Source organism: Lepisosteus platostomus, chromosome 6 (assembly GCF_059453375.1).
Source record: "Lepisosteus platostomus isolate fLepPlt1 chromosome 6, fLepPlt1.hap1, whole genome shotgun sequence".
Lineage (NCBI taxonomy): Eukaryota > Metazoa > Chordata > Actinopteri > Semionotiformes > Lepisosteidae > Lepisosteus > Lepisosteus platostomus.
Genome location: NC_142616.1, coordinates 19,419,109 through 19,445,943, shown reverse-complemented (window position 1 = coordinate 19,445,943; position 26,835 = coordinate 19,419,109). Strand labels below are relative to the sequence as shown.

The 26,835-nt window shown below is 39.4% G+C and overlaps 1 protein-coding gene and 1 long non-coding RNA gene across 10 annotated transcripts in view; one reads left to right on the top strand and one right to left on the bottom strand.

Moving 5' to 3' along the window:
* Window positions 1–249: 249 nt before the first annotated feature.
* On the bottom strand, window positions 250–4,366 carry LOC148661212 (uncharacterized). The gene is made up of 2 exons (XR_015939476.1): window positions 4,223–4,366; window positions 250–3,373 (listed from the first exon to the last, which is right to left on the bottom strand). It is a non-coding gene; the product is annotated as an uncharacterized LOC148661212 (long non-coding RNA).
* Window positions 4,208–26,835, top strand: part of zmiz1a (zinc finger, MIZ-type containing 1a) — a 159,308-nt gene continuing 136,680 nt past the window's right edge. For 8 of the 9 annotated variants that reach the window (XM_088634615.1, XM_088634620.1, XM_088634617.1 and 5 more), the window contains exon 1: window positions 4,212–4,352. The gene's annotated coding sequence lies outside the window, so the exon portion shown is untranslated. Of the gene's footprint in view, window positions 4,353–26,835 lie in introns of all 9 variants that reach the window. The other variant, XM_088634613.1, reaches the window with a different exon arrangement.

The following is a 26,835-nucleotide window of genomic DNA, read 5'->3' as shown; positions in this document are numbered from 1 at the left end:
CCTGGTGACCTAATCAATTCTGATTAAAGGGAAGCTAGATGAAAATGTGTGTTATGTCACTTTTGGTTGACATTTTAAATAAGCTTGCAGCATATAAGCACATTCTTCAAAGAAGGATAATAAACACTTGATGCCTAGTTGAGTAGGAAGATAATAGAATTTTCATCTATTGAGAATTTTTTTTTGAAAAAAGTTATGTAATTTTCCAAATTAAATTGGAAATGAGAAGAAGAAGAAGCAACACAGGAATAAAAAAGGCAGTTTTATTTAAATTAATTTTAAATGAACATCACAACTTTCGAGTGGGAGTTAATTTTGTAGGAATTGTAAATTTGTTATGATACTGGTCCAGGAATCCATTGACAGTTCTAATAATAAAACATAATTATTATAGTCTATATATAGTAAACATTTGTTTTCATCAAAGCTTTGTTCAATTTCCACCTACAGCAGAGGTCAGTTATATGCTATCAGATCATAATTATGTTCCAAACACAATGAGCACAATGAGATTACTCCACTGGATATGCAAAATAGAAGGTATACTACAGTAAATAAAGCTTTAGTCATACATTGTTGCTCAGAAGAAATTTGTGAATATTTCATATTTATTATATTTAAAAAAATCATTTCTGATTTCAAATAAATGTGAAGTTATGATTTTGTAATTATGTTTTAGTGTTTCAGTGCTCTAATGGATGTGAAACCCTGAAATGTGTTGTTAAATACAAAGATAACAAATATTACCACCCTCTATCTTCAACAATGTTGTTCACTATCTGATTAAGTATAATACTGCTTGTTAAACTATGTCTGTTTACAATGATACCTCCTCTACATTTATTGATTAATTGTTCATTCTAGGATTCATGCCAGAGCAAGGCAGATGACACACATAGGGGAAATGAACAGCGTTTAAAGTGTTAGATTAAATAGTTATAATAATAATAATAATAATAATAATAATAATAATAATAATAATAATAATAATAATAATAATTTGTCTGAATTCAGTGTTTTCTACTTTTGTTAGTTTTTAAGTTTCACTTGGGGTTAGAGGAAAAACAACATTCACTTCACAGAGAATGAACTGATTAACTTGTGGCAAAGCATGTCTCCATTAGTCCGGACACATTGTTTAGCCAACATGTTTGAACCATATTCTGGATTTGTAGTCCAGGAGCAGAGATTATACACTTCCAATCTCAAGCACTGAGGGTAAAAACAGCCTGCCATGAGTTAAAATGCACAGAGAGCAGATCCATCGATGAGAATACCAAATAACTTGTTTACTTATTTTAATTAATTCATGCAACTGAGGTTATTAATGAGAGGTTAAAGGTTAACCTAACACAGAGTTTTAATTGAGGATGTTACTGCCTTGAGTGTTAATTTAAAATGCATTTTGACTCTTTTTTTTTTCAATTAAAAACAAAGCTGCTGTTTGCCTGTTAGCTAATCTGACTAACCATGTGAGAAATGTGACCCCATAACAAGTAAGTTATTTGGTTGATTTTGTAAAGAAAATGGTGTCTAAAATGATTCCAGGTAAAATAATCTCATAAACTAACCTTCCCTGCGTGAAATAAAAGATCAATTTGCTCTTGGTTTGGTAGCTGCATTTTCCACGTGTGCCAACATAAAATTAACAGTAACATTTTACTTGCAAAAACAGTGTTTCACTTCCATTGTTCAACATTTGCATTGGCATGGATATAAAAAGGTTATTTTTTAATGATTGTTACCGCTCCAGGTACTGTCACCTACTTGTGGATTAATAGGTCTTTTTGTATTACTACTGACCAGTACGTCATTAACTGAAACAAATGTTTTTGCAATTAAAAGCTGGAGAATATATAAAATTGAACATTTTGGGGTAAGAACATTTTATGAAAGGAAAATGATTTTAATACATATTTATTTTTAGAGTTTGGTTTGAGTATAAGCTTATATTCACTTATGCTTATTTAAGAAAAATGTAATGGAACAAATGAGTTGAGGAACATTTCATAATATGTACTGTAGTTTAAATATATACAATACATAAACTTTCATGCAATATATACGAAAATGAACATTTTTGTTTTCAGTAAATGTTGTATATGATCATTCATTTATACATCAGCATTAACTAAATGTTTTCTGATTTCTAGGCCTGTCAGAAAATAGTACAAGAAAATTAGCTTCTAGACTAAACTGAGATTTTTGTTCTCAGTCCAATGACTCACTTCAGCCTGTACATCAGTGACGTTGGAGAATTTCTAAAATTAACCCACTTCTGAAAATGTAGGTATCTGACAAGACTCAGCTGAGTCAAAGAGTGTGGAGATCAGTATTAGCGAATACTAATGTCATTAATGAACAATACCCGAATGACACAACACCCCCTCCCTGCGCCTCTAAGGAATGTGTCTGCCTTCTGTGCGTTTCCAGAGGCAGATGAGCCTGGATCTGAGGCAGATAAGTAGGAACAGGCAGAAATCAATACTGCCTGTCACCTTTTAGCAGGGTATACCATTTGTCCAGAAGCAGTTGCCTCTCCAATGTTCACGATCACAGGGCAGGTGCACAGACAGGCGCAGGAGTGTGGGCTACATTCTTAAGCGCAACCTTGAACGAGGACCTAGGCATCTTCATGGACCTCAGACTACTGAGACACGGGCAGCCTTGAGCGTCCAGCTGTTATGTCAGTGTTTATCTGTAAGCAAGGCTCGCCAGCAAACCGATTTAAGTTCTGTTCATGCACATCGGCTCACTCACACTTTTAAACTCAGAAGTTTTCACTGTTTTTTTTCCATCGTTCCAGTAATTATTTAAGCGTTAGCCTTTGTGGTCCTGTGTGCGTGATGCAATAAAAGGGTGCTGAAATGTTAATGAAGTAAAAGTTTGTTTTATTGTTCTGTTTCGTGGAAGTAACCCAGAACATCCGTCTACACACACTAAGACAATGTGGGACTATTGGAGTACTGCTTAAAAAATCCGTCTTTCTCTAAAGCACTTCGAGCAAGAACATTCGGGCAGAAAAAAAAATTAAACAGGCGACTTCTGGCTTAGTGTTGGAAATAAAATAACAAGCTACTGCAAATGTTTCCGTCATCGAGATGAGCTTCTGTGCAGGAGGAAGAAAAAAAACCCAGTATCATGTCAAGTCAGTGACTCTGCGCGGCGATGCTGTGACAGGAGCTCCGAATTGCTCGGCTCACCTCTGAGCAGTTCAGCAGCTGAACACTCGGTGCCGTGTAGCCGTGTCGGTGCTGCTGGCACAGTCATTGTTCCTTGACGTCACCGCTCAGCCAACCCTACTGCTGCTGCTGCCGCGGCTGCTCTCAAACCTGTCTTTGTTATTCAGAGCTTTCCGTCGGAGGCCGGCGAGCTGCAAAACCCGGAAAGCGTGATCCCCCCTCAGCGCCACTGAACCGGGAATGCCAAACTTTTATCTCGGTGGTTGCTGTTATTATTATCCCTACTTAGAAACGCCGTGGGCTTTCTGACTGTGTAACTCCGGCGTTGGTACACTTACAGTTTTAGAGGGGAAGCAGAAATGTATAACCCCAGAGACACAACCCACCCAGGCGGTTCATGCAGCAGCGTACAGTAGCTTTGGGCGATCATTCAAAGCACCACCCACGTGGTGTTGGCGAATTCTTTCAGCTGCGGGTTCGAGAGAAGATCCGAACTGATCTCCGGGAAATATTAACGAGGAAGCATAACAATCGTAAAATGTTCTGCTGTGGATTTCTAAAACCATTCAATCAGGGCATCTGTAATTATCATCCAAATTACCTAAGTGAAGTGGTAGACCTCAAGAGCTGCATATCAATAGCCCTAGATTATAATGGTCATAATACATACGATAATACATACGTATCCGAACGTGTAACTAATAGCTCTCTACATATGCATTTTTTTAAAAATCGCACACCGTCTTTACCTTTTCACATCTCCAATTATATTCCACGTAGACGAAAAAAGGCGTGCAAACGCTTATTCGGGATTTGAGGCTTTAGTGTAAGGTGTCAGAGTGGAATTATGTTTTTGCCTTTTCCCCTGAAATGATCTAAAATGAATTCGAGCAGGGTTTTCCAAACATGCTCCCACCCGTACAGGCTCTGGGACACATTTTGCCAGCAACCACTTAGCATGGCCCTTTGGTAATAGAATAGCCAATGTAATTTGACACTTCAACTTGCTGTGCGCTCTGCTAGTTGATTCAGTTACTCACCCACTAACGTTGAGCTCCTTTTCTGTGTTTGTGACGAGCAAAAGAAAAAAAAGATTACATATTTTTTTAAAAAACGAAGTGAAAATAAAAGGGATTTCTCGTTGCCTTTTTGCCAGGCTTGGATCCGTAAGTAAGTTCCATGTTTGTTTCCGTATCGGTTTTCACACCTCTCGCCTGTGACTGGGAAGGTTTTGTGTCGACTTGAATGGGGTTGTTGCTTAACAATGGAGTAACCAGTTAAAGATACATGCAAGATATGTAAATGTTTTTTCTCTTCCTGTTTGGTTTGTAGTGCATTACCCACATAAGAGACAGGTTGTTTTCTGGCTTGGCTAGGACGTGGTTTGTTTTGTACCAGGCACTGTGTATATTCTCAGGGTTGTATCCTTATTGTGTAGCTTTGGCTATAATAAATCAAGACGCGAAAGTGTGAGGTGTGTGGTTGAGAGGTGGGTTCAGGTCACTTTTTTGAGAGAGATTCTGCTCCTGTAATTCGTTTGTGTGTGGAGAGAAGCTTTCTGCGGAGTAACAATATCATGTTTGCGATTCTTCGTTATTAAAGGCGTAACTAATCCACATACACTACCTTTGAGGAAACTGTTTAAATGACCAAAGGCATGGTTATTAGCAGTAGCGCATGTGTTTTTAAGCTTTTTAAAATTTATATAATGTAAAATATAAGTTCGAGTTTGAGTGATCACCTACCTAGTAATGCATGGGTCTGAACTTTAAAGGGCAATTTGTAAGTTCTTTAGGACAGTGGTAAAACGCAGCCCTGATGTGTTGAGGTTTCATAAATTGGCTCCGCGAATTCCTGGTGTCTGCACTCTGTGGCCGGTGTGGGATTAAAGGCCTCTGGTCTTGAATGGGGCAAGATCGACAGGGGTTAGACAGTCTTTCACTGCCGTGCATCTGTCCAGGAAGCCAAGAAACAGACAACTGAAGCAAAATAAAAAAGCAGGCAGTGCCCCGGTTTGCTTTCAAACTATTGTCACAGCGAGAGGGAAAAGGGAGGGAATAGTTCTCACCGAAGCACTGGTTTAGCTGCAGTCCTGAAGAAAAACTGCGGACTTAATGAGGCACTTAGGATGTAAACAGAGGAGAAAATCGTAAAAGACGGGTAAAAACAACATACCTCGAAACTCCCCACGTTATGTATAAGAGCCTGATGCGGGGAAGTTGAGATTAAAAAAACAACAACAAATCCTCCAATAAACTAGTTTTCATCTGCAAATTGTTGGTGTCACCTGATTGATTTTTACACAATCTTAAGCAGTTTCCTGTAAATTGTAGAGGGGTACTTTTATTTTTCTCTTTCCTCCCATTGCATCTAAAAAGATTTGCAAGAAGTTGCACTTTTTTGTTGCCAAGACAAATGCCGACCAATATTCAGTGTTTTGATGCGGTACAATATTCACATAAAGCATCTTAACGCATTTTCTCTTAAGAACATGCACAACTACAGAAGAGTTTCACTATCTTGGAGAAAGACTGCTTTGTATCATTGAAGTAAACACTGTTGTTGCGTTTTCTTGGGGGGTTAATTCCGCTGCCAGGAAGGCAGTGCTGAACAGAAGCCTTCATTTTGGAAGATGTGTTTGAGTTTAAATTATCATACCACGCTTGATGACCGTGTGCCGATGCCAGAGAAACTGGTCTTCAGAGCTGTTTGAAGCTGGTGTTCTGATCCCCTTCAATGCGCTGACATGAGAGTGTAGGATTTAACTTGGCAGGTCAGACAAATGCTCCATGAGAGGTTTCCTATGAGACTTGATGCAAGTTTGTCGGCAAGTGGAGGTGAATGACCTAGGGTATTCTTTTTTTTCTAGTGTTGTCACAGATCAAATTGGATTTTGCATAGGTTCTGCATTTGGATGTCGATCAAGCCAGTGGTGACTGAATATGGTGATATGTTTTTATTTGTTTGGCTTGTCCTGGCCCACCTGCAATGCTGCTGTTTACCTGCTGGCTTCTTCAGGTCTGTTATACGTGTATGTTTGAGGAAGAGGCTGTACAACGGGGTGCCTGGGTTGTTTATAAGCATGCTGGAGCAAACAGTGGTCAGCAATGATATTTCGTTCAGTAACTCAAATCCACAGAAAGTGGAGTAATTTTGTAGTGCTCCAATGCAAGTGATTCTTGTTTGCTCCAAGTTGTTTTCCCATTTGGGCTGTGCTGAGCCATGATCCTTGCCAACTCGTCGGGGTCTGGACTGGAGAATCTGCAGCGGAGAAGAGGAGTTAATTTTCATCCCTCCTTCTCTGTGGGGCCCCAGGCTGAGCTTGTGAATGACCAGGGGCAGAAGCACTGTGCTGACCTTCTTCTATTCAGACTGAGGATGTTGAAACACCAGCCGTCGGACAAAAGACACATTGAAACTGAGATCTGCGGCACAGCACGTGCAGCAAAGTCTGGAGCGGAGCATTTATTAAAAGTGCTTTCTGCAAACCGAAGGAAGCAAAGGAGCATTCAGAAAACTTAAAATGCATCTGTTTACGATGAACATGGATAACTCTGTTATTCAACTCTCCCACTAAAGACATTGTTTAATTATTTCGTTTGTGATTTTGTGTCGTTGCACACTAGCCGTAACTTTGAACGTCCTAACAAAAATCCTTAAGCAGCTGGACTTTTTTTATTCCTGTATTGAACCGTACCTAACTGCAGTATTTACCTTGCTCAAGTAGAAACTTTTTTTAAATGAGCGGACCTTCCCTTATATTCACTGTAAATATCCTTTATTTACAGTTTTCATCATTTCATCTGCAGATTTTTTTGATGCAGGTTCCTTGTTTCCCAGAAGTCAGTGATCATTGGATTTTGTTTTCTTTTGACATGTTCATGGGGAGCATCTTGTCAAACGTGGCAGTGTAATCGCATTTATTTGAAATCTAAGATGCCCTTGTGGGACAGAGCTCTTATTCCCATCGCCCAGCTATCTTTGTGTGACTGCAGAAGCTTTTGATTCCATTTCTGCACTGACCAACCTGTTTTAACTGCAGTAAAAAAAATGTACAGTAGTAGTGATTCGGAGGGACCGAGTTAAACAGTAGAATATCTGCAGTTAGTTTAGGGGAAAAAAAATAATCCCAGTCCTAAACGCATATTATTTCACTGGAAGCTTGAGTTATCTGTATTTAGTAAGTCCCTATGAGGGATGCTTAATAAAGACGTGTGCTGCATTCCATGCTGTCTGTGTTTCAGGATTTTTTTATAGTTGTCTGTGGCCCTGGTGACTGACAGGAGGTGCAGAGTTTCTGAGGGGGTCTTGCCTTTTGATTCTGAAATGCAGGCCAGAGCATGGAAGAGAGCTGAAAATTGCTATGCCACACAGAAAAGAGTTCAACCTCAAGATCAGAAAGCTAAAAACACACATGGGTGGCTATTCATTACTACTTCTATAAACAGCCTGTATTTAACTGAGCAGTGTAATTTTTAAGTAAACACTGTAAGCTCTTTCCTTTTAATGTGTTTGCTTCTTCTGAGGGATATAACGACGATAATTTTCATATGTGTTTTATATATTTTTTTGGGACAAAAGATATGAGAAATGTGGGGGCTTAGCTTATGTGGTGACCAAGCTTAAAATTAGGATACAACTGCCGCCAGTGTTTGTACATTGTTCTGTGTTCCGTTCCTGCACATTGTTTCCAGAGCATTGTGCTACCAGGCACTGAACATAAATTGACTAACATCACATATGTTTGCTAATTGCAAATACGAGCCGAAGTGGCCAGTAAATAGCGTAGTAACTGAGCATGTAGTGTTATATTCATTGATTAGTGTTCCTCTGTCATTTCACGCAGAGGAATTACAGCTCAAGTAGAAAATCCCTAAATGATTAGCCTATCAGCCATCCTGTAGTAACTAAAATACTGTTCTAGGTCCTTGGGGACAGGGAGCCTTTTCTACTCGTGACTGCAAGATTCTGCTTTTGTGCTCCATTCATTTCTTGCACTGGAAAAGTTAAGATTTTGTTTTCAGAAAAAAAACAGCAACCCGTACACGTTGCATGCAAGTTCGTAGTCTTTCATCTTTGCAGTTTGTGTGGTGTTTTTTTCAAATCGGCTGGAGTGAAATCCTTCAGTTTAAGATTGCTTCTCTTTTGCAACTTGGTGAGGCGCCCCCTCCTCCCTGCCTCTCTCTTGAATGTTGGTTGAGGTTTGTGTCATGTAGGAAATTACTTCCTACTGAGTCATCTGCACAACTTCCTATTGCACCTGGTGTTCTGTGGAAATCTCAAAGACAAATTCTCACCCTGCCAGAACATTCTTTATTACATCAGTGAAAGAATAAGACAGCATCTCACCTTAGTTTCTTGTTCTTTTTGAACGGCATGCCCACCCCTCTGGCATCCCCTAGACCGAAATAGGGGGTATCAAGAGTCCTAGAAAACAGGTTTAGTTTTCCACAGCTGCACTAATTTGGACAGGCTGGCGGATGTCAATAATAAGAAATAAGTGGTGTATGTTTTCAGAGTTTACAAGGGATGGAAATAACATACCAGTTAAACAGCATTTTGAGACATTTCAGATTTCATAATTGCAGGCTGTGGTACACAAGCCACCATCATGTGCCTGGATGTTTCGTCTGTGTTTTCTAGTTATAGATAAAAGTATTGACACCCTTCATGTGATACAGTTGTTCCTCATTCCTTTTGAGGAGAAAAGGATTGCTTGTCTGAACCGGTTAATAACAGATTTTTAAATTTCAGTCAACGGGGATTTCACTTAGTGAGTATTAACTAGTAGTTAATAGGTAAATTAACTCTGATTAGACAGGTACCAGTAGCACCTGCAGCTCCTCACTGTCGCTGTGTACATTATCCTCTCAAACAATTCAAGCCTTCCCTTTCGCTCTCTAAAATAGAGATAGAGAGAAACTCTAATGAGGGATATTCTAGAGAAGGATTCAGATTTTTTTTAAAGCTACTGCTGACTTCACAACTAATTTTTCAGTTTCTTTTTAAGGGGCGATTCTGCATAATCTAACCACACATTCACTTATCTTTTTCAATTACTGACAGTACTGTGAGCTATCAAAAGCCTGAGCTCAAGTGTACACTAGACGCCTGGTGGAGGAGTGAAGGAGGTATTTTTCAGTAGCTGTACAGTAGCTTTGCATTATTTACGAAAACTTCAGTGACCCCTGTAGATCACTAGCTGAGCTTAACACAGTGGAGTCGCACAATTGTCTGAGCCACTACAGGTGAAGAGCTCTCCTGATCTTAAGTCATCCCTCTCTCTAATGAACAATAAAACTCTGACTGCTTCTTGCTAATAAGGGAATTGCCCCTAAGTCCAGAGCTATTAAAAACTAGTTAAATATTTACTTGAAAGTGTCTGTTTCTTGCCTGAAATAAGTGACCTGAGATGAACAGAAGAATGTTTACAAACAAGACCTGGCTGTTTGGTTTTTTTGTACAGTAGCTATTTGATCCATGAATCTCATCATGTCTATTGAAAGAAGTCACACTATGAGTTTCTACGATACGTATGGGTAGCTTTTTCCTGACCCCTGAAACCCTTTGTATAAAGATGGAGCATGTTTACAGTAACTACTGCCATTTGAAATATATATTTTTTTAAATCTAGAAAGCTTGAGTATTTCAGGATTGTAGGTGTGGATCAAAGTCCTGTGCAGGAGCAGCTTTTTATTTTAACAATGACAGATTTAAAAAGCATACTACCCTTTCTTTGCTATCTACAAAATCCAAATAACTTTTTAAATTTGCACAGATGGTTTCTTTTGTGATCACTGAATATCTGTGGAATGCTTGGTGATATTTCCGGGCGAAATTCTTTGATTAAAAACATGAACGGTTACATTTTTTTCTGTCCTGATAATAATTATACTCATAAAAATAACAATCATGTCAAGACCCCCAGAAAGGAGATATCTTATTACACATTGCTTGGGATGCTGTGCTGAAAAAAGCTTTCAGTGTGTAAAAATGTGTATGTGTTGTGTCAAGTCATTCAGTGTCTCGCAAGAGGAGTGTGGGACACTGATTTACAGTGTGATATGTAGGGGGTGGAAGAGGAGTTAATTTGCCTTTTAGACTTGAAACGCCCATATGACTAGTATATATACAAATGTTTGTCTTAGCATTGTTTTAGGCATGCAGTATCTCTATTCATTTGTTTGCTGCTTATTATGGTGCCCCAACTGGTTTGGATCATGTATTTGCTTAATGTAATTTGTCGACCATTGTTTGTGTTACTGTGACGTATTAAATGTTGGGTCTGATATAAAGACTAAATATCAGGCATCACTAATAGCGCAGAAAGAAACGATTTTGAATTTATTGTGATATATATCTTTTAATAACAGGTAATAACAGGTTTTAGTGTTAAGCGGTTTTGACTGGACGGAATTCTTGGCGGCCGGTGGCCCGCAGAATCACATGTAAAATGTACATTTTTAAAGGGAATGAAGATATTAATATTCCTCCTTTGAAACACTGAAAGAGAGAGAGAGGGAGCAGGCTTTACTCCAGATGGGTGGTTTTTTTAATCGAAATGGTCTCCAGAGACCTCCTGCAGTGGCACATTCTTCTTGTTCATGCATCACGTTCGTCTGAGTGCTGCCTGCCTGTCTGCTTAAAAGCATCCTCGGTCTTTAGACCCGCTGCAGAACCCCTGAAGCAAAGGGATGTTTCCAACAGGTGTGCGGTCCGTGTTCAGCATGGAGGGGCTGCTCTTCAGCTAGACTTTGAGGTTGATGCAAGCCTGCTTGCCATTCTTGGAAAGTTAATGCAGTAGGCGTCCCAGTTGATGCCCTGTTCCTTGTGGTGAGGTGTAGGCTTTGATTCGTAAATAAGACTCCCGTTGCACTGAAAGTCGCTTTGGTGTGTGAATTAAACAATGTACACACAGTGATGGGCGGTGAATGTTTAAGGCACTCTTAACTTTTTTACCCCTGAAAGGTATTTTGCTATTTCTAAAGCAAACGATACTTGGCTTTCTTTCACATTACAACTTTTAAATTGTCACGACAGCTATATGTTTTATCGTAAGTAAAATCACACGAGCGCCTTTAACGTGTTCTTTTTGCTTGAAGTTGAATGATATAGAAATGTAAAAAGCAAAGACACGAAGCTGCACATAAGCAGAACGTACTGTGCGGCGTGGAGGATTCATGGTCATTTGTTATTCATAGTTTGCTAACAAATTCTCCCATGTCGTCTCCTTCCATGTAACCTTAAATCTTTTTGCAAAATGTGTCAGCAATATTTTCTATTGCATAATGAACATTTTGTTTAACCCCATGGGAGCAGTCATGTTTGAAATGATGCAAATTGTTTGTATTTAAATACAAATTCGGCAAGATAATTACAAAAATAACATTTTACCACAAATACAACCCAAGACAAGCTCTGGTTTTACTTCATTTTTTTTCCACTCACAGTTTTCACCAAAAATGTAGCCCAATCCTATTTAGTTTCTGATCATGGGGGTCAACAGCAGTTCCTACCGAAGTCACTTAACCCAGTTTGTGGCTTGTTGCCAAATGCCAGGACATTGAAAATCCAGCTACAGTCAATAGAGCTGTGTTACTTCTCAACTGAGTGATCTCATTCAGATGTTTCAAAGATTCCTTTGAGCAAAGGTGGCTAGCTATGAGACATTTAAGTTTTTATTTAATAATATTAGTTTAAAAAAGCTCTTGAGCGTTACAGGGTCTCTTAGCAATGGGTAAGGCGTATTACTTTGAGATAAATCACTCTCGGTAACATCATCAGTGTGCAGAGAGAGCTTAGAAATTATTAACAACCTACGAAACTATGAACTGTTTCAGCACGTCTACATTATGCTGTGCCGTTTTTATCTTGGAGATTTCCCCTGTACTGCGGAGTGATGGTTCAGATTCTCTGAAGGCGGTAGAATTACATTCAAAATGGCCTAAAGGGATTCATATTTCATTGTTCTCTGACAAGGCAAATTAACTAGGATTTACTAATATACAGGGAATTTATTTAATTTGTCCCCCTAAGTAGTGATGAGATGGGAAGGTCTGTGTAAATTATTTTTCAAGCAACATTCTGGAAGGAACACTGAAAAAGGGAATAAAATCTATAAAATGTATTTTTAGATTTCCTAGCTTTCTGTGGGTGAGCTCAAGCAGATTCATGGGCTTGAGGAATAAATCCAGGTGTGACCACATTTCTGTCGTAAAGTTGCCTTCTGCGCAGTGTTGTGATGGTGTCCCACAAATTTGCATTCAAATGCTGTGCATCCTAACAATGGTCAATACAACATTCAAATTGGCAGAAAGACAACTTATGGTGGAAAAACCCACATGTTTTAGGCCAGCATTAAGAAAAGGCTTTCTAACATTGTGGCTTCAGTGGATTTAAAGAAGGCCGGACTACATACGTTTCAGAATGGATCGCTCTGTAGTTTCTTTAAAATCAAATACTTAGATGTAACTTTGGAGCAATAATAGGTACATGGGTATTATTTCCTTACTGCCAAGTGGATGTGTAATTTTCCACTGAAGACGCGCTGCTAGAGAAAGAGGGCTCTGTGTTTAAAAGTCCTGCTACTGCAGTACCTCAGGTGCTGCACATGCATCACAAACCTTCGCAGCGACGGCGAAGTGACAGCTGTGGGCAATAAATGGAGACAGTAATAGAAGTCTCAGTGCCCGATAGAGCGTAATAAATCACGCACTGCGTGGTGTGGGCAAGAGCCCGCGTGCGCGGGTCTGTGTGGAGGCATCAGCATGCAGCTGCGAGCACCACTTCTCAGGTAAGCGCTGTTTCACTGGCTTTTAATAACTGCTCTGTAAACAAGAGTTGAGCTCTTCCTCAGAGCTGAGCTCCTCCTTGTACTTGGCGATTGTGGTCCACGCACCCCTGGGTCCGCACTGTAGCTGGCGCCTCTCCTGCAGATTGGAGACCGGAATTGACAAAGAACCAGGCTAATGTTATTGCTGACTCCTGTAGGGCAGTGACTAGTACATGCACTTGTTTTTTTTTCCTTATTTTCCAAATAGTAATTTCTTTCTGTACGCTTAATGGATCTGTTTCATGAAGAGTGGAGGAAAACTATCCTGAGTGGTTTAAAGGTGTTTTAGGTCAATGCGTCTGCATGATATGCATGTTCTTGCATTACAGTCTTCTTTTATCCTGGGAATTTTACAATCATTTGCCAGGATGGGGTCCTGTTTTCTGTTACTTGGGAGTTGTGCTTGTGTGTGCTGCCGTCCTCAGAAATGAACACTGCACATAAAACAGAAGTGGCTGGTTACGTGCTACTGGGGCTGTGGACATGTGGTACTGAAATTAAACACTTGCAAAAACACAGAAGTTGCATCAACATTTCTCATTAATCATCCAAATAATGAAATTAGGCTGCTTACTTGCTTTTGTTTCAATGTCTGCTACTGCATTTATAATGAGTATTACCAGAAACCAGCTTCACACATTACTTGTGGCCAAAGTTCAGTGTAAAAGTATTTGATCTTTTACATTCTTTGGGTATATTTAGGATTACTTGAACTATTTTGCTGTTTTCTACATGCTTTGTTGTATAGGACTTTAAGACAAGGATAGGAGTTTTAAAAAAAGACAGGTATAATAGAGAGCCGCATGACAAAGTCAGTTGAAAGGTAACTCTTCCGAATGTGTAAAAGATCTTTATAGTATTACGTTTTTTCCACTTTGCACCTAGAAGTTTGCATTGAACTTGTAGCAGAAGAGGCTTTGTGACCCAGTTGCTGCGTCGTGTGTCTGCCATGTGTAGATGCTGCCCAGGGTGTCCCGTGTGCTGCACGCGTGCTCTGATCTGCCTGTGGAAAGTGCACACCAGCAGGACTGGATGGCGAGCTGTTCCCCCATTCACTACCAAGTGCCACATTTGTAAACACAGCGTGAGATTTCCTCCCGTTTCACACGTGTGTCTTCCGCAAATGTCTTTTCTCAGCTGCTGGGCATTTTCCTACTGAAGATTTCACAGTGAGCCTGACTGCTCCAGAAAAGACGGATGGTGTGCTTTTCCTCACCGACTGCAGCCTCTGTTTGTCTGTTTTCAAGTCTCTGCGGCTTCTGCAGGAGCACTCAGCTCACGAAATGCTGCTGTTCGCTGCTATTTTTGACCATCTGTTTCAGAGCCAAGCGCATGTGTGGTTCATTTCCACAGTGGTGCTGTTTCTCACCAGAGATCCTCAGAGGGCAGGCTGGGAGATTAGAGTCTGTTCTGACTTGATGTCTCAGGAAGGGATAGAGATGCATGGTCTGTGCCAGGCTTCATTTTCGTCGGCGTCAAATAATAGAAAACAAAGCAGCTACTTCCAAAACTGAAACTTCCCTTCCATTTTCTGCCACTGAACAGTGAAACATGAACCAGGAGATACAAGTGGAAACTATGTGGAAGTGCATTTAAGACTGAGAACAAGAGGCACCTTTTCACCTACACATGTGTGGGGTGTTTGGAACAAGCTAACCAGCCATGTAGTTGAAGCTGATTCCCTGTTTTCCTTCAAGACAAGGTCCTTGGATCAGTTAGCTGCAAACTATCAATTGTGCTGGGTGGGCCAAAGATCCTCTTCTCTTTTGAAACTGTTCTTATACCCCCCTCCCCCCCTGAAAATTTAAACCATGTTTCAAGCATGTGGAATTTACATTCTTAAAATGTAATATGGGTGGAGAAAAGCTTGTTGACATGTCTGTCTCTGAACTGTAAAATTATTCTGCAGTATCTTTCTTCAGTTTTCTCCTGTTGCGAGTTTGAAAAGAATGTGCGTTGGCCTGTGGGTTAGGCATGGCAGTTCTCTCCCTGAGAATTCCCACATCCAGCGGCTCACCGGATTTTTTTCCGGGGTCTGTTTTTCAGGTGTAGGAATAATTGGTATACCGACTATCTCAGTAGTCTGAAACTCCCCACGCGACTGTGACCTTCACTCCACCAGACAGCTTCACTTTTCCAGGGCCTTTGATGAATGTGTCTCAGAACCAGTTCCTTTCCGCTTGTTTTTAGCGTGTCTTGTAACTGAGAGATGTGTTTTATTTTCAAGCTCAGAATTTTGTTTATGGCTTTCTGAATTTTGAGGAATTTTTCACCCAGCCGCAAGTTTCAGCAGCGTCACAGCTTTACGTAAAAGTGCAGTGGTTCTAGAAAGTGCCTGGGACACTAGCATGGCTAACAGCAGCTGGTGATTAAGAAATTCCTGCCCCTCTTTGGGTTTTCAGTAATGGTCTGGCCGGTGGGATGTCAAATGATGTGGTTACATCTTAGAATATGAGTTCAAACAGATTCGAATTGTATCCTATGACTGCGCTACAGCAAGTAGCACCAAGTCATTCTGCGACGACCCTGCCACTTTAAGTGACTAACACAATGGTTTTTCTTTTCTTTTCATTCTGTTCTCTTGGTGGAGGCTGTTCTTGATGAGTAAATTGAAAAGGCTTATTACTTTCATCTGCAGAGCATGTCCCATTGTGTGGCCTCTCTGCTAAGGAGGGGGGGAGGTAGAATCACGTGAGTGGTAATTGTATTTATGTTGTGCCTTTTTCGAGCTGTCATGGTAAATCTGTTTGACTTGTCACTTTGTAAATCATTATGGAGGATTAAAGCCTTTTTACTGGATTTAAGAAAGAAAAGTTCCTTTCTGCTCCATGTTAATTTTGTCTGTTTCTGACAAGCTTAAGGTATTATTTGTTTTCCATATTGCCCAGGCAGTATTGTAAAACACCAGTGAGAAAATAAAAGTGATGTTAGTGCTATTGCAAGAGGAAGATCTTTTTTTTCTGTTCTGAACAGTAGTTAGTAATGGGAACCCTTCCAAGACTTTTTCTGAAGAATTCCTTTTGGATGTTTTTTCCTGATAATCTTGATTTTCAGGAAATCTAATTTTTAGATGGCCTGGGAGTAAGACCTGACTCAACTACTAAATTTTGTTTTTAAAGTCAATATTTGAGAGAACCATGACCTGTGCTTTATAGGTAACAGAAACCAGCTTTGTTCATTGTTCACCACCTTTTAAGTAAAAAAAAAAAAAGATTAATCTTGTGAAACAAAAACAAACAAAATGGCATAAAAGAAAAGGCCTGTTAAGATGCCATGTTCGTCTTCTGTGCTAGAAATCAATAAATAACCTTAATCAATTCACTGATGTAACCTCAATGCATTGAACTGCGATATTCCTCCTGTGGAGCAAGTCCACCTCTCTTTGATCTTCACAAGAAATTCAATTGATGTTGAATCTGCTTGGGTTATAAAGTCCTCATCTGGGTCAGCTGACAAGAGTGTTAGAGATGTTTCATGGGTGTCTTTTACCACCGGTGTCACTTTCTAGTTTAAGAGGTATTCAACAAAGTGTAAAACTATTGTACAATAAAGATGTATCATGCAATTATCTGTTTTTGTCTGATAAGCATTAAGGCATGCGTACGTTTCCGTGGTAGTTAAAAACATTGCCAACACCCCAAAACCGTAAAGAATAATCAGTACTGTACTCTGTGTTTTTCCTTTTGTTATTTGTTTACATGAGAACTTATTACATTTATCCTTTTTTAGCTTGAAATTTCGTACCTCCCATTAAGATATAAAGATGTGTTATACAGTATGTCCCCTGTAAACTTCATCTTAGCTGCTCCACTCCTGCCTCTGATAGACAGACTTTTGAAACTCAGCTACCCCCCCTGTAAGAATTGTATATCAGTTTAATTTCCCTCTTATTTTTTAGAAGGATGCGGGAATATTGAAATAATTAAAATGCTAAAGGCACAAGCCAGTGTCAAGAAGGTAAAGTTTTGCTCTAACGAGAGAAAAATCACTGGGAAATAAATGTCAGGATACCTTTGCAGAAGTTAAGGTGCTAATCACTAGATTTCAGGAATGTTATGCATATTACACTTCTGCGCAGTTTTTAATAATCCAAGACATGAATAGGCTCTCTGACTAGCTGATGGCTGTGCAGCTGCACAGAGCAGATAAAAGTAGCCGTTTGAGGTGATTTTTATCGGCTGTGCAAGACAGCTTTTGACCTGTGGAGGAAGAAAAAGTCAATTTGCATTTTGGTACTCTGTTAAATCTAAATGCCAGGCTGTGGAATTCAAACGACAAATTGTAAATGAGAAAATGTTCACATAAAATTGTGCTCAAAAGTAAAATTTTAATGTAAGAAAGAATTCTTGATGATGCAAGGTAAGGTAGATTTTATTTTAGTGCACCTCTCAGGCTGCAGTATAACTGAACATTTATTAACTCAGCTGTTGTTATGCATTTATAATATTAGAAATGTTGTGGTATGCTAAAGAACTGGTATTTTCTAAGAAAAACAAACGGCAAAATCAATTTATGGGATGTAATCCCACTAAATTGACAGCAGTATTTTAAAAGTCCATTTTTTTCTAGTTGGTGTAGGTCTTCTTGGGTTTTCAAGAGTCCAATTTTTTTTGACATTCAGTATCTCATGTATTTAGAAGGAAGAAGTGTTTCCTTGTCGATCTTCACTCCTGCCATGAAGATTTAATACTCTTAAACTACGCAGACTTGGTTAATGATAAAACAATATGCCACTTAAAATTTGCTCAACATTGTTTTTGAACCAGTACCTCGCTGTGGTTTAGTTGGTGTACAATTCTTTGGTAAGTAATGTTTTACAAACAGTTTGTGTTCTGTAATATGTCTTTCACAGCTGCATTTGATTACACATTCCTACACTACGCACATTGACGGAACCGATCTTGTCACTTTTTTAAGCTTCAAAAGTTCATGATTGATTAGTTTTGTGCTCGGTTGTAAGAAATTTGTCTTGTAAATTCTGAAACAACTCCTGCAAAACGTTATTATAGGAGTCCGCTCGAAAAATGAAATGCGAGGAACTCTGCGTATAATAAAATCAATCGGGATTGTTTCCTTGGTAATTCTAGAAACTGAAACGTCATTAATGTTGGTATTACAGCAGCAGTCAATTTGCAAACTTCACAGTGAATGTCTGGCTGGCAGACCGAGATGGAAATTCTAACTTGGAGAGAATGAGATTTCTAGAAGGTTGATATATCGAGTGTCAGTATATTTATTTGAATACATATATACTTTTTATTCTTGTAGAGCTCTGCTAGACTGTTTTTATGTGTCATTAATATTTTGGGGCCATTTGTCATTAACAAACACTAAATTCGATCCACCCTGATTTACACAGTATACAATAATAGAAGTTTTGCTGCTACAGCCTTCCTTACAAGCTACGAGGGCATTTCTGCATTGAATAAACAGGAGGTCTGGCCTTGTGGTGATGCCAGGCGACATCCCTCATTCTAGCTTTAAGAGCTTGACTAATTAGCATTCTGAAATTTCAAACATTGCTTTAAGAGAGGAGAGAGTGTTTTAAGAGAGGAAATTAATTATTTACACTGGTGGTTGTGGTGCAAGTTTTCATATTTTGCATTGTACATATGGGTCTTCTGAGTGAGAAAAATTATACGTTTATCAAGGATATAAGTAAATGTTTTAGACAGAGCGAATTTAGTTGTTTTTTATGATGATAGGTTAATATCTTACTGATCCGAGCCTACATCAGACTGTTGTCAGATATATGTGGTTCTTGGGTGAGTGCTTGTGTGTGGGTTCAACGCTAAACTAAAACTTCTGTTTAATAAATCTGTAGTCGCAGTATTGAGGGATAGCTGTTTGTACTTGTGCTGCACAGTATTTTCACAGTATTTTCACAGCAGCATGGGTTTGTTGGGAAGTTTAATGTTCCAATTGCAGATTTAACTTTAATTAATAACTGCATCTGATCTATTGCAGTGCAATAGAAGGAAACTAAAAGGCTGTTAAAGGTGCTTCCCCTGACAGTTAAGAGGCTCTTATACTGTTGCAAGTACACAACCTAAATACACTGGCATCCTGAACCAATGTAGTAGTATAACTGAAAATCTTTTAGTGTTTTAGAATTGTGTATAGGTTTGTACATTAGGATTAGAGTTGTGCTTACATTAAAAAAACAGATCATTTAGAAGGAGGTATCCTTGCCTGTAAACCTTGTATTGTTCTTGTATTAGGTGTTACACCCATTTGACCTGAGAGGTTTTCTGAATATCTGTTAGTCTACTCCAGTTTGCCATACAGTGCAAAGTACTACACCTTCCAGCTGGGCTTGAACCAGAAGACTGTTGCCCAGATGCAAATCCTTGATTATTTTTGCCATTCGGTTGATGAAGTACGTGTACTAACACAGGACTATACTGTCAGATCTGATTTCTTCTTGAGAGAGTGGGATTTTAGATTTGTGTCTTTCTGTATAACACAATGTGACTAAATGCTACATGAATGTGTGGCTTCAATTTGTACTGCCTGAAGTATTATCAGTTTGTGTGAATATGTATATATGCTTAAGTTTAATGTATTGGGCAAGAAACATGCTCATACTTCAGTTAACAGTTTCTATTTGATATGCAAGCCAGCTCATCTGCAGCTTACGCTCATGTGTAATGGAGTGTTAAAAACTTGATGCATGCCTGCTTTTTTGGAAAAACACCACACTGACATGCAGATTGAGATGGAAAGAATATTTTATTTTGCAGAACAGGAGTCTGTCTAACACTGTCATCATTGTAAAGTTCTGTAATACTATTCAGGCACCTATTCAGAACGTATTCCCTTTACATTCAGTATGAGGGGCGTAGGTATTTGATAAAATAATACTTAACCAGAATGTCCCGTTTTTTGAAAATTCCGATTCGGTTCAAAGCTCTACTTGATAACTGAGCTACCAATATAAATCAGAAAAAAAGCCTGGGATGCCACAGCGAGATTATGAAGATGTTCATATTATGTTTTTGAACTGTTGGAATTGCCAGAGCAGGAGCACGGTGAAAGTCTGATTGCATCATTAACAGCTATTTGGATTGTGACAACCACACAATTCATATTTTACCTCTATTGTGTTTTGAAAATCTCAGCTGAAGGTTTAATAGAAAGCAGACGTTTTGACATAGATCAGAATCTTCTGTTGGAGTGTGGCTTCCAAATCAAAGGTAAACGATAACAGGAGAGTGATTGTATCTCGGCTGTTTTTTTTTTTCACAATATTTTGATGACTGCATACCTCAGCCGAGATGCAGCCGTGACGAGTTCCACTACCCCAGTCAGAAATGCTCTTTGGATTTCATGAATTTCAAAGATAGGTGCTTGTTTGCTCTTGTGTTATTACCTAATGGAAAGCTGCAAAGTAAGGAACTGTAATATGTGATCGTTTGGAAGCCTTTTTTTAGCTGTCACTGCTGGCACCTCTTTGCAGGGGTAGCTCTGCTTTGTACATGGGTGCCCAGGGAATATTCTGTTTTTTTTTAATAAATGAAAGGATTCAGTGAAATCTTTATATCTCAAGCTGCTTTCCCTTTTGTCTGAACTGTCAGTTCAGCAGGCTGGAATGTCTGGCAAGGTTTTAAAAGATTTTGGCCACTCTGAAGCATTTTCTGATTCATTACAGTCTGAGGCCAATCGTCATTTCGACTATTAATTTCAGTGAAAATCCATGTTTTGTTTTAAATTTAGCCCAAATCGGGGTTTGCGTGGGTCAGATGCAGCATTAATCAGAAATTGTAGTGTCTGCCATGATTATTTATTAATCTTATTTCTTCCTGCTCAGTTTATAATCCCCAGTTCCCAGTTTAAATACAGCTCTACTGCCAGCCCCTTCTCATGTTAGGAAAATGGTCGTTAAAGGGTTTCCCCCTCTCAAAAACCTCTCCTGAACTTTAAACCGTTGGTCTATGTCAGCGAACATAGCTATTAACCTCATTTGTGGAGGCCGGGAAGGATGGCTTAGCACATTTCCACCTGTCTTCATTGGAATATCTGCTTGGGGAAAGATGCAGTTCTAATATTTCAGTATCCTCAGTGTTTGGACTCTCTGAAGCCAGAGCTGCTTTTTCTGTGGGGTCTTCCCTAGCTTGTATTAGCAGGAGAATAAGACCATAACACTTATTTTCACGTTCTCAGAAAAAAAAAACTAAAATCTCCACGTAATTGTTAAAGATATAAAATTTTCTGGAAGCGCCATGATCTGAGCCTATACTGATCGTTCTTTGCTGTGATGAGACCCTCACCCATCCTTATTGAGAAAGTGGCGTTAGTTAAAAGCATCTGAAGTGCTTCTCTCGGGTTTGTGCGCGCGAGTATACAAGCCTGCTATCCGCATGCAAGGACAAGCTCGGCAAAAGGTAACAAACCAAATCAAATGATTGAATCCATCTATCTTTTTTTCCTCAATTTGTAACAATGTTATTTAGTCTATTTAGAATGACTTCTGTTGTAAGACAATTTCCCAAAAAGTTGTGCTGATGTAATGCAAAATGTCATACGTGGTTAATTTCCCTATAGTATACAGTGTGTGTATTATACTGGAGATGCATGTCTCTGTCCACCCTTGTGTCGTTATTTCCAGATTGTCTGGATGTGGCTTTCTTATTGTACATGGAATTCCGCACGTGGGAGTGCTTTGCTGATCTGCGCAGCACGTGATCTTCGCGCTCTGTGACACGCTGCCTTTTGAGTGCAGGACGAGCTAGTCTGGAGCCTGCTGTGCTTGGATTTGCACGCAGCCTTGTTCTTGAGCTCATGTCATTTAAGCAGGTGGCGCCCATCTCTGTAAAGGTCCAAGGTGCTGTCTGCACACCGAGATCTATAATGGAAATTGGTGCCAGACTTATCGCAATTTTTCTTTAGATCATCATTTCCCCTTCCAATTAATAAATGTTACAAAAAAAATAGATTGCCATAGCAGCTGGACTGTCCTTTAATCAGTCAAGTCCAGAACCTGATTGTGATTAAAGCCATTAAATTTAAGTGGCTTAGTGTTACTAACTCTGATGGTACAGTTCAAAAACATCTTTTTGGCTAATGGGCCGTGGTCCATCATGTAAATGATTAGTTAACTCTGCACGCACCCAGTGCTATAGATGAATAAGTGCTAAATCCATGAAGTCATGGCTGTGACCAGGCTGGCTGTGTGATTTCCATTGTTTCTTTGCTGTGGAGAGCTCCACTGGAGTTGCTATGCTATCAGTAGTTGTCCTTTTAGTGTTACCTTTATGGAGCCCAGATGTCAGTTATCTACTATGTGGATTTCATGTACTGTTGTTCAGGGCTAGGACTGACTTCTGCGTGTAGAGGTCTATTCATATACTTCAGTGCACTGTTAATTAAACAATATTATGTTGACAGAATAACTGATTTGTAATTACACCCTTAAATGCATTAGGGGCTGTAATTCAGCACAGTATATGTATAATTTATCCCATTAACAAAACACGCAGTAATATATTATGCAACATTGGAGACAATGTAAATGGTATTTTTAGTATACTAAAAGTAATACAGTGTTATTTTTTAAAACATTGTTTTCTCAAAGCAGTAAGTATATCTGGAATGAAATGTTAAGAAATCTGTACAAGTGAATTTACAGAATTGTAGAAATCTGGATTTTATGGCAGGGCAAAGAAAATTCAGATTGGAATATTTTCTTAATACTGAGTAGGAGCGTGAGCTGAGTATAGTTAGGTTAAAGAGCTTAACCTTTACAGTTAACGTAGTTATTTGGTGGGGTCGTGCCTGTCCTTCCTTAGGTGAAAGTGGTACCATGGCTGTTTGATACAAATACAGTATTCAAAAACGCAGTGGATTTCTTCAGAGGGAACAGTGAAATGCCAAACAGAGGACACAGGTGGAACCTCTGTGGAGGCGCATTTAAAACCAAGAAGAGCAGGCACATCCTTACTCAAAGAGGTGTGGGAGTCTGGAACAAGCTTCCCAGCCATGCAGTTGAAGCTGCCGACTTGACATCTGAATGAGATTCTGGGGTCAGTGAAGTACGAAATACCAAGTGGGCTAGATGGCCCGAATGCCCTATTCTTACTTGTCACCTTACTTCTATTGTTAAGTTGAATTGGAGATGTGGAAAGGCAGGAATTGGGTGCCTTTTAGGCTTTAAGAAAATGTAATTAAAATGCACGAGTGAAAGGCCCAAGCCTTGTGCACTGAAGACCTGGCGGAGCTCAGAGGGAGCTGGCTGGCAGACGTGATGCAAATCTCAAGGTGCAAGTCGTGCACGTGGACACGAACATCCGCAAGCCCCGAAAACCACAGCACTACAGACCCAGAGGGGGGAAAACCACTTTCTCATGGGAGTGAAGGGGGAGCTGGTGGGTGCACCAGCTCCTGGGTGTACCCACTCCTGCTACGGGGTGCTGTTCAAGCCCTGTGAGGAACCCTACAGTCTTCTTTCTGTTTGTGAGTGGCCCAGGATACCCTCCTGACCTCTCTCAAGAGGCAGTCCCCGAGAGAACTTGTGACGTCTTTACACCACTCTTCTGTTCTGATCTCTCATGTAGATGTACAGCAAGAGATTTATTTGTTCCTTAAAAAAGATGTACTCCAAGACATCTAGCCTCACTCATGTATTGTCTGACTTATTTCTTGCATTTATTTTTCTGTTAAGAGTTTAAGGTTGTGCAGAGATGGCCAGACCTGGGTTCTGTGTGCATATGCAGCAGTCCTGGTGTTGCTCATGTGGGTTTATATAAAACACAGTTTCTCATCAGACACCAGAAAGCCCTCTAATCCAGCCTTAGACTGTTTGTAGTGAGACAGTGCCTCATTTGTTACATAAGGATTGTAAGAAGTTGTCTTAAAGGGCTGTTGGATAATTATTATTATTCAGCTTTGTTTTTTGAAAGCAGAAACTGGGGTTCATTCTTTAAACCTGTTTCATTTTTAAAAACGTTTCCATTTTATGAATGTTACACAATCATCTGGCTGACAGCTCTACAGCTTGGTTCCTGCTTTTTTAATGTTAGAAACTGGTGGTCCTGTTTCGATTTAGCACAGCAACTGAGCAGGAATCTGCCTCATTAACCAGGTCACTGAATATTCATGGCCTGTGATCTCATAACAACTGAGATTGCTGTGACTGAACTAACATAGCCTATTATATCCATTTAAACTCAGCACAACACAAGATTTTGTCTAATGAAGAAAGTCTAAGCATGTGCAACATTTGCATCCATGTCTACTTTAATTGCCATGTATTAAATTTAGGATTTACTTCCTTCCATCAAGCTGTGTTATGACGCATGTATTGCCAATGCAGAAAGCGACATGTCTGTACAGCTGCACCCTAACCGCTGCTGTGATTGTCCATTTCTAAAATCAGTTCTTCAGGAGGACAGTTTGCTTTCTCATTTCAATACGTTTTTGTTCCCCCACCCCCCACCCCATGTGGTAATTCCCAACACCATGAAATTCCCAATCCCCCAGGTTGTATGACAAGTGTAAAGAATGCGGAAGCTTGGATTTCTCCCAGGCACAGGCAATCAGAAAGCGTACGCTTACTTGATGTTCATGAGTCATGGCCATTTACTCCTTTGACACCTTTGAGAGACGTTCTAACCTCCAGAGGGATTTTACCTTCATCCATGCATTTCCACTTTCTGCAGTACCACAGATTTCAGGGACTTGGCCATCTCACTGTCTGGAGACTTAAAGCTGTTTACTAGAGTGGTTTCATTCCTGCCTGTGCTCAGGACGACATACTAGCAGAGATTATAGTACTGTATCACTGAATGTGGGGAAAAAACTCAATCTTTCCCAGTTGAGTTCAAATTCATCTTCTAAAACAAAGCTTGCATTAGCATTTCCCCCGTCTTGCTAAAACTTTCCAATCAGCACCTTGCTTCTCCTATGATGTCATCTCATGTGGTGTCTGTGTCTCTAATACTGCAGGTTAATAATTTGTAGGATGCTGCAATTGGATCTGTAGTTGGCGTTAAGGAAAATAAAAGAGCTGCTTCAGGTTAAGCCTTGATATGGGAGTCGCTTGCAGCTGTAGGAAGGATTTAAATGCTGTCTGATATCTCGGAAGGTGCCAGCCCGTTGATTAATATTGATTGCTGAATGAATTGGCCACTTGACTAGAAGCTGAATAAAATAATCCCCTCATTCTTGCCTCACAAATCCATTGTTGAAGAACAATCGTCTCGGAGGCTTTGTGCCTGCACTGCAACATGATGGAAATTTTCCTGCAGACCCCGAGTAAATTTTTCACCTTCAATATTTTATCCAGTGACAGTTGTTGATGAGCTTTAGAATGAGAAAATTGCCCTGACAAATAATTGTGGCAAATTAATCAAGGAAAATTGGCCCTTTTCTCTGAGTGCAGCCACAAACACAGATGATATACCTTTAGTTGCAAGGAAATTGATCTTTTCCCAGACAAATCCAGGAATTTACTTAGGCTCAAAATGCCCCCTGTGGTGCGCTGGTGCCACGCTCTGCTGTTTAGCTGCCTATTCTCTTTTGATGGGGCAGCTTGACTGTAATGATGAAATGGCACTGTTCCACTTAAATGAGTACTTGCATGCAGTAGGTAATTGGAGATTGCCACTTAAGGACTTTGCACAAAACGTTCACAATTCCATTTAAGAGAAGGACCAAGAAGTCTGATTAAGTGAGCTGTCTGTTGAAGTTGTACCCTAATCGAATGGAAATGGCAGTTCATTTTTAAACCTCTCTGCATTTGCCCCCTTTTCTCTAAAGACTTAAACTCGTGCAACTAAAGAAATGTAAATATCCATCTTAAAAAATCATTGTACAACATTGTGAGCACCATACTCATCAGTTTTAAGTCCTAATTCATTTTTTAAATAATATGTTACTTTAATCTTACTGTTTTGGTACTAGCAAAAGAATGAAATTAAACATTTTCATTTACTTACATAAGCATTTTGTATTTGATTGTTTTTAAGTCATAGCCTGTTTCAGATATTTTTAAATAAAGAGATAAGAGATTATATTGTCCATGACTCATAACAAGTCTAAATTGCATCTTAGTTTAATTTTCTGGTGTAGAACATCATGTAGTTTTCTATATCAACATGATTTCACTAATCGTCTGGAGAGCATTCTCTTGAAATATATTTTAGCCCTTCAAATTAAGTGACATCTTTGTCTCTAGGTCCTCTGCCTCCTTCAAGTGTGATTTGATACTTCAGGAGTGAAGTGTTTTCAATGGAAACTGCATGAATGATTGATAATAGGAGGAGAGCTGCTTAAAATCTTCCTGCTCAAAGGCTATCAATAATTCAAAGCACTTTCAGTATTTTGATGCCACATGAAATATCGTAGTCACCATTTTGCAACCTCAAGTTTATCGTATCTGTCTAAGAAAATATCATTCTGCAAAGTCTCTCACACAAATAAAACAACGTTCCTTGTCTGTGGCTGGACAGGGCTGTTTTCAGACCAGGCCTGCATGGTCACTTTGTCCCCTTGCTTAAAGGAGTCTTTATAGACTAAACAGTCTTTGAAAATGATTATACTACATGTTGCAGGACATGAATGGGCTTTCCCCAGATATAGTTTTAACAATGGGATGGCTGACATAATTTAAAGATGTTATTATTACAAATGTGAATTAAGCTATGTTCTATCCAAGCTACTGTAGTAACATTAGTTATATATTTAGGTTTAATATGTCACCACCTTTTCCTAACCCTCTGGTGGCTATATTGCACACTGTAAAGGATCCCTTTACAGTGGCTGTTCTCCAGCTGAGTCAACTGAGATGTTTGCAGTCTAAATTATTTTTGGGGGTGGGTAGTT